Below are 10,763 nucleotides of genomic sequence, written 5' to 3'. Positions count from 1 at the left end.
GAGTGCCTACAGTATGTTCAACCTCCATCCAGAAATAAGCAACGACCGCTTGCACGAGTTCTCTCTACATATGGAGTAGTCAAGGATATCCAGGTAGAACGGTGGAATGAAGCCTACGAATTCGCCGATGTAAGTAATGGCTAGGGCCCGGACTTTTTAAAAATGCATATGCGCATATGCAAATGCATATTTTGAACGTTAGTGCATATTTTGAACATTAGTGCATATACAGACATATTTCTCTCTTATGTGTGATGGATTATCTAAGATTTCTAAACGAAATGAAAAATTTAATGAAATCTGTATGTTCCACATCACTTGGTAACATGAGAAACCTTCCCTGATCAAGGAAAGTGCTTTCAGTGTCGCAATACAAGTAGGTAGATGGAAAATGACGTTTTTCACTACTGCAGTTTCCTTCTTTCTGACATTCCTTCCTCCTTCTCCTTACAGTTGCCTGCCAAAGTTTGCTTAAACAAGTGCGTTCTTCTGTTAACTTGCTCTTCGTCCATTGCAATGTTTTACCAGATTAAACTGCAAAAATGCCTAAAGTCTTTGCCAGAAGGATGTTCCGAGCAGTCACAGCCGGTGTACAAGTATTGTCCAGTTTCGTCCGTCGACGTACAACGATAATTTTCAGCGTATAAATTACTTATGTCCTACAACAGAATGTCATCGACTCCTGAAAACATTGAAAAACTGTTGAAGCCTACTGCCATGTATCATTTTATAAGGAGTGAAACTTGTTTATCAATTTAACACTGAGTTAAAATTAAATGATTTGTTTGGTAATTGCAATATGTTTTATATTTAGTGCATATTTTCGTGCATATTTTCAACATTTTTAGTGCATATGTGCATGCATATTTTCCGAATTTTTAGTGCATATGAATCCGAGCCCTAGTAATGGCATACGAATTGTAAAAATAGAAATTAAGTACCATATCCCGTCTCAGCTTATGCTGAATGATGGTAGAATTCTACTATCATACGAAGGACAATCGCATTCATGTTTCTATTGCAAAGAAACAACACACCTTCAAATGGATTGTCCCAATAGGAAAGCACGTCCCGCGGAGTTGAAAACAAACATACAGCTCTGCAGTGGCGGAGTCTGATGGGAGCAGTGCACTAAGCAACAGATACATAAGTCGGAGCGTTCTCGTCTGAATACCCAACCGTACACTCCGCATAAACAACAACATGACTTTGAAGAAACTTTCCAACCTGACAACAGCATAGAGGACACATCTTTACCTCGCAGTACGGGAGAATCAATCATGACACTTTGTAGTGAAAGTTTGAGAAGGCGGAAACATACAGACACCACAGGAGACTGTAGATCAGGCGGCAGCCGAAGAGAACCCAGTTAGAATGAAACATATAGTAAATACACCAATGACACGAAAAATATGGTCTGAGGATGTGAAAATTCAGGAAGACGCCCAGATAACAATAGGAGACACTCAGCTAACAAAACGGAATATACATCCAATTTTAAAAACCATGTAATCACAGACAACAAACAAACGAAGTCTGCTTCCTTGCGCAGTGAAGACATGGAGTTTACATCGATTATTCAGAAAATTCTCCCATTCCTCTCCTTGTAATTGATCCTAACACAATAACAGGACCAAGTAATAGAGCAAGTGCAGTGACCTCGTTAGCAGGTGACAAGACTACCCCGAATACGACAGGCAGTAACAAGGACTCACAACTTACAGATGAAAGTTGTCAACAAATACGTTTCACGTGACGAATCAAAACCGTACAGCACCCAAAAGCGTAGTACCTCAAGCAGTCGGCTTAAATAACAGAAAATGGAGACCTGTGAAAGTGTATTGACCAGATCAGCTTAATCAAATCCTCCTACCAGGATGAGTTTTACTACAATTACTTTGATTCTCACCTTGTTTCTGCAGATGACTCTCCTACGCTGTATCACCCCCTTGAATGTAGACGGCGTCAAAAGTCTGACCACGCGAGCTCTCCTTCAGGATTTTCTCAGGGTTCATTTTTTTAAATGTTATTTGTTCGGGGCGTCGACCCATGTGGATCTTTTGCCCCTAATGGCATCACATTGTATGAACCTGCGTGTTATTGGAATGGCGGTAGTGTGGAATGTTGTATGCGAGGAAAGGAACATTAAGGACGTCACAAACACCCAGTCCCAAGGGCAGGGATATTAATCATTACAATTAAAAGCCCCTGACCCGGCCGGGAATCGAACCCGGGGCCGCCGGGTGACAGGCGGACGCGTTGCCCCCTACACCGCGGGGCCGGACCTCAGGGTTCATTTCACAGATATCCAATTTCTTCAATTTAATGATACAAAGTTAGATTGGTTGTCGGGATACGAATATAAAGTAAATGTTGGTCCATCACTTCGAAGTACGGCTATAATATATAGAGCAGGACTGACTGTTTCATCCCAATGGTAGATTATTGCTGTGAGGAGACTATTTTTATTAACGTTTATGCTCCGTCAGGTTCCCAAGGGCGTCTTGACAGAGAACGATTATTTGAAGATGACATCACGCCTCTGTGGTGTAGTGGTTAGCGTGATTAGCTGCCACCCCCGGAGGTCCAGGTTCGATTCCCGGCTCTGCCACGAAATTTGAAAAGTGGTACGAGGGCTGGAACGGGGTCCACTCAGCCTCGGGAGGTCAACTGAGTAGAGGTGGGTTCGTTTCCCACCTCAGACATCCTGGAAGTGGTTTTCCGTGGTTTCCCACTTCTCCTCCAGGCAAATGCCGGGATGGTACCTAACTTAAGGCCACGAAAGCTTCCTTCCATCTTCCTTGCCTGTCCCATCCAATCTTCCCATCCCTCCACAAGGCCCCTGTGAGGTGAGGCCGCCTGGGCGAGGTACTGGTCATTCTCCCCAGTTGTATCCACGACCCAAAGTCTGAATCTCCAGGACACTGCCCTTGAGGCGGTAGAGGTGGGATCCCTCGCTGAGTCCGAGGGAAACACCGACCCAGGAGGGTAAACAGATTACGAACGAACGAAGATGACATCAGATATTTTGTGCAGGGTCCTATTAATAACACAATTTTGGCTGGTGATTTTGACTGTGTATTAAATCCGCGCGATCAAAATGGACATTTCAATAACTGTCGCAGCCTAAAAAATCGTGTTGAAGGATTACACTTACATGACGTATGGGAACTTAAACATGGAACAGACGTCTAATTTACATTCTACCGGACCGGACGAGTTGGCCGCGCGGTTAGGGACGCGTGGCTGTGAGCTTGCATCCGGGAGATAGTGAGTTCGAACCCCACTGTCGGCAGCCCTGAAGATGGTTTTTCGTGGTTTCCCATTTTCATACCAGGCAAATGCTGGGGCTGTACCTTAATTAAGGCCACGACCACTTCCCTCCCAATCCTAGGCCTTCCCTATCTCTTCGTCGCCGTAAGACCTATCTGTATCGGTGCGACGTAAAGCCAATTGCAAAAAAAAAAATCATTCTACCGGGCCGGGTCAGCTTCCAGAATCGATAGGGCATATACTTCGTATATCACGAGAGATGATAAATAGGCTACACAGTTATGAGGTTATACCGGTGTCATTCAGTGACCATCATGCTGTCATCTTCCGTTACTCAACAACAGTACGACCACCTCTACATGGGTATGGATACTGGTAACTGGTAGATGCAAACATTTTGACTGAAAGACGTAAAGGGAAGAGGAAAGCAATGACTAAACTCCGGGATGAGCATGGTCACATAAAGTCGGATACGAATGACGTACTCCACATTGGTGCAGACTACTTCACAACACTATTCAATGACGACGCACACATTAATCAGCACTTTTACAGCATCATACAGCACGCTCTACCAACATTGAATAAAGAAGGTGGGTCAAGTTTGATTGCAGATACTACCTCGGAGGAAATACTCTCTGCACTATCCCAAGCACAGCGTCATCGCTCTCCAGGCCCAGATGGAATAATTTATGAATTCTACAAAATAATGTGGGACATAATAGGTGAAGAAGATCTGTTGAAAGTGTACTAAGAGGTAGTAGAGAGACGGAAGATTTCACGTCTGGAATTATTATTTTAATTCCCAAAACCACAAGATCTCTAGGAATGGATGACTTCAGGCCGATCACCTTGCTAAATACAGGTTACAAGATATTCACTAAAATAATAGCATCTAGAATAAAACTGCAGTTGCAACAGATCATCAGACAATGGCAATCGTGTGGGACATCACGTCCAAATATTATCTGTTAGTGCTGAGAAACATAATTCTGTTATACGACAAAGCCTTGTCGAACCTTCCTCCCACGACACCCGTAAGTTTGGACTTCCATAAGGCCTTCGACAGAATAAAACATCCGTATCTATGGTCCACAATGCAAACTTTCGCCTTTCCATCTACATTGATTGAGTGCATTAAAGGACTGTATAGAACAGTTACCTCAAGAAGTATTATAAATGGACATCTAACTGTAAAAATACCTATACGGAAATCAGTTCGTCAAGGATGTCCCCTCTCTAGGCTTCTGTTCATCGTAGTGCTAGAACCATTTGTTCACCGAATAAATCAGTGTATAATGGGCCTGACACTCGGTGCACAAAAAGTGACAGTATGAACGCATGCTGACGATGTTTGTATTATCCTAACAGAACCTTCCGACGAAGAGCGAACTCTAAATATAATCCACGAATTTGAGAAAGATTCAAGACTGAAGGTAAATAAGAAAAAGTCCGGAATGCTGCTTCTTGGCCGACATCAATCACCTGTGCCTAATCGATCACTTCCCATTGTAAACTAAGTTGATCTTAGGAATTGTTTTCCAACAAAATTTTAAAGATATGCTAACCGAGAATTAGACATCGATAACTAATAAGGTTAGAAACACATTAATGCAGCAGCATACTAGATCTTTGAATTTCATCCAATAATGGCATATTAATGTGTTTGCTTTATCCAAAATATGGTATTTTGCTCAAGTTCTACCTGCAACAAAACAAAAAAACACAGCGTATAGAACTTTGTCTAGGATCTTTGGAAAGGTTCTCTGTATCGGGTGAGACATGATCAGCTGTACTTGCCGACTACACATGGAGGACTAAACCTAATTTATGTAGACCTAAAATGTAAGGCTCTACTGGGAAGGACGGTACTTAAATCACGATCAGGGTTGCAAACTCGAATATAACTGACATTTCTTCAACCTCCTGAGCCTGATTGTAAGAGGTGGTCGACATAGGCACATACATCCTTGCTTTCCGAGCCATCATTGGTATACTTGACAATCTCCCGCACGAGCGAAAAGAAATAAAAGAATTTCACACGACGAAGAATTTCTACACTTACCTGCTGAAAGGATTACAGAGACTAGTACCGATTGAAGAAAAATTCCCTCAAAGAAAATGGAAAATGGTGTGGTCAAATGCTAACAACAAACAACCAACACAGTGGAAATCATCCGTGTACTCGGTAATTAATGACATCGTTCCAACAGCGACAAAGCGCTTTCGTCACTTCTTGTATGAAGATAATAAAAGTGTGGACATTGTGGCGAGCTCGATAGCACAGTGCACCGAGTTACATCTTGTCGGGATGCGCGACCTGTCTGGACATGGAGTGTCAATACAGTGCGGAAGATAAAAGAAGGTCTGTCTTCGTTATCTAAAATAGTTAATGATTGGAGAATTTCAACTGGCGGAAAAATGAAAAGTGAATGCTGTAACTTGGTTGATAGCGCTGGCAGTGCATTGGAATTTGACGTCATACGATAGGAGTGGACGGACGTTAGTGGACTTTATCAGCTCAATCAAGGCTGCTCGTTGGGAAATGGTAAAAAAAACAGCCATATAGAGAATTTTTCGAAACATTTAACTCATTTTTAATTAATGTTCTTATTTTATTTATTTTATACGGTGATGAAATGAGAATTGACAACAATGAGATGGATTTTTTTAAAAATATTACTATTCTAATTTTTGTATTTCATTCTTTAAATTATAAAGTACAGTTTGTATTTTATATTAGTCTCAACACTCTTATACAATTATACAGGTGTGCTTATGGTTTTCAGCTAACTACACTTCTTTAAACTGCCATGTCGGTTTTTCTTTTTATTTGACTGATTTGAAATTTGATTTTTAATTTGTAATTTTGTAATTAAAAATGTAATGTTATAATAAGAAAGTGTCCATGACTTCCATGCAGGCGTCTTCTGTTCATTTTTATCTTTGCTTTTTTCCCCTTTTCCTGTTATATGTTTTTGTCTTTCCCTATGTGGCTAGGAAAGGACACATTTAATATAAGCTGTATCATAAACTCCTTTACGATAGTCCCGTCTTGCCACTCACGGCGTCACAAGTCGCCCCTTTTTCTGCTTTTTTTTTTTTTTTTAAATAACCACTGCTGCAGTTTTGGAAATAAATGGATAGAAAAAGAAAGAAAGAAACAAAGAAAGAAAGAAACTTTACATTTTACAACAAAAATACCAGCAAAAGTAGATGTACCGGGCGAGTTGGCCGTGCGGTTAGGAGCGCGCAGCTGTGAGCTCGTATCCGGGAGGTAGTGGGTTCGAATCCCATTGTCGGGAGCCCTGAAAATGGTTTTCAGTGGTTTCCCATTTTCACGCCAGGCAAATGCTCGGGCTGTACCTTAATTAAGGTCACGGCCGCTTCCTTCCAACTCCTAGGCCTTTCCTATCCAATCGTCGCCATAAGATCTATCTGTGTCGGTACGACGTAAAACCACTAGCAAAAAAAAAATGGTTCTGCTGTATACTAAGTCCCACGAGAGTTGGAGTCTCACATTTAGCGCCATCGGCGAGAAAAAGTTGACTAACGCTCCTCGAAAATGGGCTGTTGCTACGGCAACGATAACAGCGATGCCACATTTAAGAAAGCTGTGGGTTGGCTTGCTCTCTGTCGCTTTTGTGATATTGTTCGGAGTGATGGGGCTGTGTTAGTCGTTGTTGCTTTATGAATTTACATGTTTGTTCTCTGACTTTTTTAAAGTTAATCAGTGGCTCGTTGCACGGCTCTATTCTGTATTGAACATGTGCATTTGTTGAGGTTATTGTTAGTGATAATGAGTCCGACTCATTGGCTGAATGGTCAGCGTTGAGGCCTTCGGTTCAGAGGGTTCCGCGTTCGATTCCCTGCCGGGTCGGGGATTTTAATCTTCTCTGATTAATTCTTCTGGCCCGGGGACTGACTGTTTGTATTTGTCCCAACACTTTCCTCTTCACATTCACATTCACACAACACACCACACTACCAATCACCACAGAAACAAGCAATAGTGATTACATCCCTCCATATAGGGTTGCGTCAAGAAAGGCATCCGGCCGTAAACATGGCCAAATCCACATACATACATACATACATACATACATACATACATACATATGTGTGTGTGTGACCCAGTTCGCACCCGCGACCCCATAAGTTTGGGAAAAAGCGGTAATTGTTGGCGATAATGAAATCTCATATTTTTTGGCAATGACATGTTCTGTCTTAAATTCTGAAATTATTAGCTCGAACGGGTCAAAGTTTATTCGGTTGCATTAGGCCTACATACTGTACTGTATTTTATTAAACACTCAGCCGGTATGAAAGGGTGATATGCCGCAGATGAAGGCAACTATGACAACGCAGCGTACTTCGTAGTTACTGCTTCCGTCGCTCAAATGTCAGACTCCAACTCTCGTGGGCCCAACTATAGTGGAGCTGGAAAGTTATGTTCTTCATCATTTATTTCCCCCCGTTTCTGGTTCCGTACGATTTAGTCTATATCGATTACTAGAATGTAACGATTACGAAAGTAATGATTGCAAGTAAAAATGACTAAGAATGTAATCGTTACAAGTAATCCGAGTACTTTTACTGAATTACTTCCCCACTCCGATCGCGGCGAATACCGTTTTCCAGTTACCGTACATTGACTTCGTTGAAATACATAGCATGCAACAGACCATCTTTAATTGTAAGGCAGTAATCCCGTGGTAGATTTGGCAACGTTACACAGAATCTACATGAAGTAAAATGTTCATAGTCTGTGCAATAGCTTCAAGCAGCAATACAGAGCATGGAGCTCTCTGAACGATTGAAAGTGCTTGAAGCTGCCATCAAAAATGTAAACCAGAAAACGTAGCAAAATGGCAAACATCCTTGCAACGAATATCGGAATTTACCAAAGAGCTTCAAGGTTCTGATGGTGATATGGATGTTAAATTTTGCTTGTTACCTGCTTTTAAGGTTTATCCTCTAGCTCCTTGTGATGTAGAAAGGATTTTTTCTATACTTATAACTTATTTCCGTACCGGAGGAATAACCTAGAACCAGAAAAACATGGAGAAAATTATAGTATCTCAGAGTTTTACCAAATCAGTTTTTGTTGCTTGGTATGAAATGGTAGAAATAATGTATTTGTGTGTGTAAGGGATATTGTGCCTATCTTTGCGATTAAATATTTGAATATTTCATGTTATGTTGCTAGTGGTTTGGTGCTTCCTCTGTGGAGCAGTGGTGGTGTTTTGCTTTCGGACGTCAAAGTCACGGGTTCAGTGTATAGTACCCTCAGCAGGATTACATAATTCGAGAACTGGAAAGTATTCTAGGGCATTTCCGACAAAGGAGTAGCGTTACGAAAATGTTCAAAACCGTAGCTGCTCGATTAAGCGGAATGTTCGGCTGTCACTCGAGATATGGCGTGCAACATTAGTAGACGAATAGGCTTGATTAGTGTTCAAAGAAGAAATGATCATAATATGAAGATAAAGTTGGAATTCAAGAGGACATATTAGGGTAAATATTCCTTTATAGGAAGAGGGATTGGAAGAAAATTCAATGAATTCCCAACTTATTTGAAATGTATGGAAGAGTTAAACAACTGATGGGGAAGAGTCAAATGGGTGACAGCCTTAAATGATGATAAGACCTTGATTTGTAGGGCGGAAGAAGTTCATTCTACAGTCCATATTGTACGAGTTGGCATGGAAAAAGATCTTTTGTGCCATATTTGGTATTTACCGAGAAAAAATAATTTTAACTCAGCCATCGATCACCCAAGAGAGATCCTGTTTACGCTGCCACCTGGTAGACAAAAATGGAACGTGGAAATTTACGCACTGGCAGCCTACATGACTTAAATAAAAATGTCTGCTCGTGGTAGCTATGCCAACGGCCGTAGCCGTGTTGAAACACCGGATTCCGTGAGATCTCCGAAGTTAAGCAACATTGGGCGTGGTTAAGATTTGGATGGATTGCCACGCGCTGTTGGTGGGGGGTAAGGGAATGGAGGAGTGGAAAGGAACTGGCTACTCCTACTGCACACCTCAAAGGAGATTGTACATAGGCCTACATAAGTACTCGCACATACATGTTGGGATTTTCAGTGTATACCATTCTCAACACTAGTTATTAGTGACCTCGTTGCACGAGATTAGAAAATCTGAACAAGTCAACAAGATCAAGTTCAGAGCACCGCTTAAGGCAGCACAGATAACACTGGCGCGTGATATCTGTAAATGCCAAATAGACTCATATACTGTATAAACGACCTCTCTCTCCTTCATCAGTTCTTTGTTGTAGATTTTTCTCCCCACAGTATGACATATGTATAAATAAAACATTATATCTTTGACTGTACACTTCAAATGTTGCCACATACTTCGTCTGTTGTACCCGTCGATGTGTAAGCTGTCTCTTTCAAGTCACTGGTAGCAACTCTATGAATTCGTTTCTGAAGGCCTCTTTGCAAACTCTGTTATCACCCGGAGCAAGAACAAAGAGATAACTTCTTTTACCGACTCTTGATAAAGCGTAAATGCTTACTTTCCTGGACAGCAGCGGCGATTAGTGGGGTGAGGGGTGGCGCTCTATCCCCCCTCCCCCACACACACACATCCCATCCCACTTTGTGGAGAAAAAAATACATTTTCATTCCATTTTATCCATCTAATAAATGACATTGACGGAAAAGTAAATCATTTTAACGAACTACTTCTGACTTTGTATAACAGACATGCACCACTACGCACTGTTAGGGTAAAGAGACCTTCAAACCCACGGCTTTCCCAAGAAATACGCGACCAGATGAAAATAAGAGTCGCAGCCTATAATTATTATGTGAAATATCCTACATATGACAATTTCGGAAAGTATAAAAAACTCCGAAACAGAACAACACAGTTAATTAGAAATGCTAAAATGATGATATTTTGAACGCTCAAAATTCTAGTCAGATTTGGAAATCTCTTCGCAAAATGGGATTATGCAAAAACAAGACAAATGAAAACAACTGTAATGTACCACTAGCTGATCTAAACTGATACTTTAGCTCACGATCCTCTCAGATTGACGAACAGACCAAAGCAGCAGTAATTAACAGAATATCATCAAAAGCAAGGCATAATGGCGAGCAGTTCTACTTTTCTCATGTGACCCCTAGTGGCGTTAGGGGCATCTTCAGTGAAATAAAGTCAGGGTCCACTGGCCATGATGGAATCAACCTGTCTCTTTTAAAAAGAATCATAGACATCATACTTCCAACGGTCACGCATATCATTAATAACTCACTCATGACTGAAGTCTTTCCTTCGAATTGAAAACATGCAATCATCCAACCTTTCCCTAAAAACAACAACCCCAACAGTTCCGAAGATTATCGTCCTGTTAGTATCCTTCCTATATTAGGAAAAATGTTGGAGAAAATAGTACATAAGCAAATGACTGAATATCTTATACAGTACAATTTACTTGACAAATATCAATCGGGA

The sequence above is a fragment of the Anabrus simplex genome, chromosome 1 (genome assembly GCF_040414725.1).
Source record: "Anabrus simplex isolate iqAnaSimp1 chromosome 1, ASM4041472v1, whole genome shotgun sequence".
NCBI classification, from domain to species: domain Eukaryota; kingdom Metazoa; phylum Arthropoda; class Insecta; order Orthoptera; family Tettigoniidae; genus Anabrus; species Anabrus simplex.
This window is presented reverse-complemented; position numbering follows the sequence as displayed.